Source organism: Eschrichtius robustus, chromosome 19 (assembly GCF_028021215.1).
Source record: "Eschrichtius robustus isolate mEscRob2 chromosome 19, mEscRob2.pri, whole genome shotgun sequence".
In the NCBI taxonomy this organism is placed as follows: Eukaryota; Metazoa; Chordata; class Mammalia; order Artiodactyla; family Eschrichtiidae; genus Eschrichtius; species Eschrichtius robustus.
The window spans coordinates 68,732,698-68,738,697 of record NC_090842.1 but is presented as its reverse complement, the minus strand read 5'-3'; the positions used below and the strand labels follow the sequence as shown (position 1 = coordinate 68,738,697).

General features: G+C 40.0%; 1 protein-coding gene across 5 annotated transcripts in view; it reads left to right on the top strand.

Annotated features, from left to right (window-relative positions):
- Positions 1–6,000, top strand: part of LOC137753890 (zinc finger protein 773-like) — a 35,656-nt gene continuing 29,656 nt past the window's right edge. For all 5 annotated transcript variants that reach the window (XR_011071620.1, XR_011071619.1, XR_011071618.1 and 2 more), the window contains exons 1-2: positions 1–222; positions 2,462–2,635. The gene's annotated coding sequence lies outside the window, so the exon portion shown is untranslated. The remainder of the gene's footprint in view (positions 223–2,461; positions 2,636–6,000) is intronic.

Below are 6,000 nucleotides of genomic sequence, written 5' to 3'. Positions count from 1 at the left end.
TAAACTCGGACCTGTTCGCTGGTGCGCGCTTCGGTACCTTGGGTCGGCACCAGGTAAAGGGAGCCAGGAGGGCGCTGTGTCCGCTGCTCTGAGGAAAGGCTGAGGCTCCGCGTGGACGCCATCCGGCCTGACTGTCTCGGGGCCGGGAGGGGCCTCCGTGCCCGGGCCCCACCATTGCCCACAGACTCCGCTGGGACGGCCACGCCGATGGGTGCGATTCAGGTAAATGCTCCCTCTGGGCCCTCAGACAACTCTTCTCATTCTGCAGTATTTTCGTTCTTATCAGTGTTCTCTTACGAGCGTCCTATGTTTATTTGTTTCCCAAAACCTTGGTTTTCCGAATATTGAAATATGACGTGCGTGGGGGAAAAAAAAAATTGCAGAGAACTTCCATGTTCAGTTGAATAAGCAGCTCTTACTAATACCCGTTCTTTGCTCAAGCCAAGAAATGAGATATAAGTAGGACCCCAGAAGCCGCCTGTGGGTGCCTTCCATAAGTTATCCCCATCCCCCAAAAGTTAAGGTATTGTCTGATGTTTCAAGTAAGCATTTCCTTGCTTTTCCTGATAGTTTCAGCTGTGTGGAAAATATTTGACGACTGTAGTTTACCTTCGCTCAGTTATCTTAAAACTCTTTTATGACTGGAATCATATAAGTATTATGATGTGTTTTTATTCATTTGCCCAATATGGTGTGACTTTACCCATTTTTTCATGGCTATCCGTTAATTTTCCTTCTTTTGCAGTGTTCTAATAGTGTGAATACAGTATATGAGTAAAATGTCTTTATAAATTCTGCTGTTGAAGGCTTTCTTTGTTTTTTTTTTTTTTTTGCTTGTTTGTTTTTTGGTCTCCTTTCTGTAATTATAAACATTGCTACGCTAGCCATACCTTCCTTGCTTTCTGGGGTATATAAAGCACACATTTGTTTAGCGTATATGTTAAAATTATTATTGTATTTAAATGGACATTTCCACTTTTTGATCTTGTTTTGCTCCATGTTACTAATTTTAATTTAGTGCCTTGAATGAGATTGTTATACTTAGTCTTAACCTATCCCATAGTTGTATTTTTTTTTTAACATCTTTATTGGAGTATAGTTGCTTTACAATGGTGTGTTGGTTTCTGCTTTATAACAAAGTGAATCAGCTATACGTATACATATATCCCCATATCCCCTCCTTCTTGCGTCTCCCTCCCACCCTCCCTATCCCATCCCTCTAGGTGGTCACAAAGCACCGAGCTGATCTCCCTGTGCTATGCGGCTGCTTCCCACTAGCTATCTGTTTTACATTTGGTAGTGTATATATGTCAGTGCCACTCTCTCACTTCGTCCCAGCTTACCCTTCCCCCTCCCCGTGTCCTCAAGTCCATTCTCTACGTCTGCGTCTTTATTCCTGTCCTGCCCGTAGGTTCTTCATAACTTTTTTTTTTAGATTCCATATATATGTGTTAGCATACGGTATTTGTTTTTCTCTTTCTGATTTCACTCTGTATGACAGACTCTGGGTCCATCCACCTCACTACAAATAACTCAATTTCGTTTCTTTTTATGGCTGAGTAATATTCCATTGTATATATGTGCCACATCTTCTTTATCCAGTCATCTGTCGATGGACACTTAAGTTGCTTCCATGTCCTGGCTATTGTAAATAGCGCTGCAGTGAACATTGTGCTATATGACTCTATTTGAATTATGGTTTTCTCAGGGTATATGCCCAGTAGTGGGATTGCTGGGTCGTATGGTAGTTCTATTTTTAGTTTTTTAAAGAACCTCCATACTGTTCTCCATAGTGGCTGTATCAATTTACATTCCCACCAACAGTGCAAGAGGGTTCCCTTTTCTTCGCACTCTCTCTACCATTTATCGTTCGTAGATTTTTTGATGATGGCCATTCTGACTGGTGTGAGGTGATACCTCATTGTAGTTTTGATTTACATTTCTCTAATGATTAGTGATGCCGTAGTTGTGTTTTTATACACACTCATCATGTATTAGGTAAACGTACAGTTTTACAGTATACAGCCACTTAGAGGGTTTCTGCTTTTGCAGTGATTGTACTTTGCTAATAGTATTTATTTTACCGTTACATCATCGTCCTCTGGTGGTATTGGAAGAGAAAATGATTAAGACATCTTGTTAAAATACTTGTTTTAAGGGGGACAAAATGAATCCTTGAAAGGATAAAAAGTTATAATGCTGGGAATCCTTGTCAAGATGTTTAGAACCGAAGAAGATATTTCCATGTTTTTATAATGAGGGTGGAATAGAGATCAGGTCTCATAGGTTGTTTCCTTTGTCTTAAGTTTAAGGAGTCATCTTTGACAGCCACTTACGTCAAACTGCTGGAGGCCAAGCACTTTTACTCTGATGCCAGCAACAACCCCTTTATCACAGATTAATTTTCTGGTGCCATTTTCTTCTTGTAACTCTCTCTCTCTCTCTCTTTTTTTTTTTTTAGGCCACACTGCGCAGCTAGCAGTATCTTAGTTCCCAGACCAGGGATGGAAATCGAACCCATGGCAGTGAAAGCACCAAGTTTTAACCTCTGAACCACCAGGGAATTCTGAGATTCATTTTCAGTGTGAAGTCAACAAATGGTGGTTCCCATCTCTACTGCAGGAGAAAAAAGCAGGTAGGAAATTACAGATAATCTGTCTGAATATTTATGAAAGAAAAAGGATATATAAATAACATGGATAAAAATTAAAAATATGTATTCTTGAATTCTATATATAATGTTATAATAATTTTCTTGAGTTTTATTATTATTTTTTATGTACAGCAGGTTCTTATTAGTTATTTATTTTATACATACTAGTGTGTATATGTCAATCCCAATCTCCCAATTCATTCCCCCCCGCCAACATCCCCCCCTTGGTGTCCATACGTTTGTTCTCTACATCTGTGTGTCTATTTCTGCCTTGCAAACCGGTTCATCTGTACCATTTTTCTAGATTCCACATATATGCGTTAATATACTATACTTGTTTTTCTCTTTCTGACTTACTTCACTCTGTAGGACAGTCTCTAGTTCCATCCTCGTCTCTACAAGTGACCCCATTTCGCTCCTTTCTATGGCTGACTAATATTCTATTGTATGTATGTACCACATCTTCTCTATCCATTCGTCCATCGATGGGTATTTAGGTTGGATCCATGTTCTGGCTATTGTAAATAGTACTGCAATGAACATTGGGGTGCATGTGTCTTTTTTTTTTTGAATTTTTGAATTTTATTTATTTTTTATACAGTAAGTTCTTATTAGTCATCTATTTTATACATATTAGTGTTTATATGTCAATCCCAATCTCCCAATTCATCCCACCACCACCAACCCCGCGCCACTTTCCCCCCTTGGTGTCCATACGTTTGTTCTCTACATCTGTGTGTCTATTTCTGCCCTGCAGACTGGTTCATCTGTACTATTTTTCTAGGTTCCACATATATGTGTTAACATACAATATTTGTTTTTCTCTTTCTGACTTACTTCACTCTGTATGACAGTCTCTAGATTCATCCACGTCTCTACAAATGACCCAATTTCGTTCATTTTTATGGCTGAGTAATATTCCATTGTATATATGTACCACATCTTCTTTATCCAGTCGTCTGTTGATGGGCATTTAGGTTGTTTCCATGACCTGGCTATTGTAAATAGTGCTGCAGTGAACATTGGGGCGCATGCGTCATTTATTTGTTTATGTATGTATGTATGTATGGCTACATTGGGTCTTCGTTGCTGTGCACGGCTTTCTCTAGTTGCAGCAAGCGGGGACTACTCTTCATTGCAGTGCGTGGGCTTCTCTTCATTGCAGTGCATGGGCTTCTCATTGCAGTTGCTTGTTGCAGAGCATGGGCTTTAGGTGTGTGGGCTTCAGTAGTTGTGGCTCTTGGGCTCAGTAGTTGTGGCTTGTGGGCTCTACAGTGCAGGCTTAGTAGTTGTGGCGCACGGGCTTAGTTGCTCCACAGCATGTGGAATCTTCCCGGACCCGGGCTCAAACCCTTGTCCCCTGCATTGGCAGGCAGATTCTTAACCACTGTGCCACCAGGGATGTCCCTGCAAGTGTCTTTTTCAATTACAATTTTCTCTGGGTATATGCCCAGTAGTGGATTGCTGGGTCATATGGTAATTCTATTTTTAGCTTTTTAAGGAACCTCCATACTGTTCTTCATATGGCTGTATCAATTTACATTCCCACCAACAGTGAAAGACAGTTCCCTTTTCTCCACACCCTCTCTAGCATTTGTTGTTTGTAGATTTTCTGATAATGCCCATTCTAACTGCTGTGAGGTGATACCTCATTGTAGTTTTGATTTGCATTTCTCTAATAATTAGCGATGTTGAGCGGCTTTTCATGTGCTTCTTGGCCATCTGTATGTCTTTGGAGAAATGTCTAATTAGGTCTTCTGCCCATTTTTGGATTGGGTTGTATGTTTTTTTAATATTGAGTTGCATGAGCTGTCTATATATTTTGGAGATTAATCCTTTGTCCGTTGATTCGTTTGCAAGTATTTTCTCCCATTCTGAGGGTTGTCTTTTCGTCTTGTTTGTAGTTTCCTTTGCTCTGCAAAAGCCTTTAACTTTCATTAGGTCCCATTTGTTTATTTTTGTTTTTATTTCCATTACTCTAGGAGGTGGATCAAAAAAGGTCTTGCTGTGATTTATGTCAAAGAGTGTTCTTCCTATGTTTTCCTCTAAGAGTTTTATAGTGTCCGGTCTTACATTTAGATCTCTAATCCATTTTGAGTTTATTTTTGTGTATGGTGTTAAGGAGTGTTCTAATTTCATTCTTTACATATAGCTGTCCAGTTTTCCCAGCACCAGTTATTGAAGGGACTGTCTTTTCTCCATTGTATATCCTTGCCTCTTTTGTCATAGATTAGTTGACCATAGGTGCATGAGTTTTTCTCTGGGTTTTCTGTCCTGTTCCATTGATCTATATTTCTGTTCTTGTGTCAGTACCATATTGGTTTGATTACTGTATCTTTGTAGTATAGTCTAAAGTCAGGGAGTCTGATTCCTCCAGCTCCATTTTATTCCCTCAAGACTGCTTTGGCTATTCGGGGTCTTTTGTGTCTCCATACAGATTTTAAGACTTTTTGTTCTAGTTCTGTAAAAAATGCCACTGGTAATTTGATAGGGATTGCATTGAATCTGTAGATTGCTTTGGGTAGTAGAGTCATTTTCACAATATTGATTCTTCCAATCCAAGAACATGGTATATCTCTCCATTTGTGTCATCTTCGATTTCTTTCTTTTTTTTTTTTTAATTAATTAATTTATTTTTGGCTGAGTTGGGTCTTCGTTGCTGCATGCGGGCTTTCTCTAGCTGCTGCGAGCAGGGGCTACTCTTTGTTGTAGTGCGTGGGCTTCTTGTTGCGGTGGCTTCTCTTGTTGCAGAGCACAGGATCTAGGCACACGGGCTTCAGTAGTTTTGGCTTGTGGGCTCTAGAGCGCAGGCTCGGTACTTGTGGCGCACGGGCTTAGTTGCTCTGCGGCATGTGGGATCTTCCCAGACCAGGGCTCGAACCCGTGTCCCCTGCACTGGCAGGCAGATTCTTAGCCACTGCGCCACCAGGGAAGCCCATCTTTGATTTCTTTCATCAGTGTCTTACAATTTTCTGAGTACAGGTCTTTCACCTCCTTGGTACGTTTATTTCTAGGTATTTTATTCTTTTTTGTTGCAGTGGTGAATGGGATTGTTTCCTTAATTTCTCTTTCTGATCTTTCATCATTAGTGTATAGGAATGCAACAGATTTCTGTGCATTAATTTTGTATCCTGTAACTTTACCAAATTCATTGATTAGCTCTAGTAGTTTTCTGGTGGCATCTTTAGGATTCTCTATGTATAGTATCATGTCATCTGCAAACAGTGACACTTTTACTTCTTCTTTTCCAATTTGTATTCCTTTTATTTTTTCTTCTCTGATTGCCATGGCTATGACTTCGAGAGCTATGTTGAATAATAGTGGCAAGAGTGGACATCCTTGTCTTG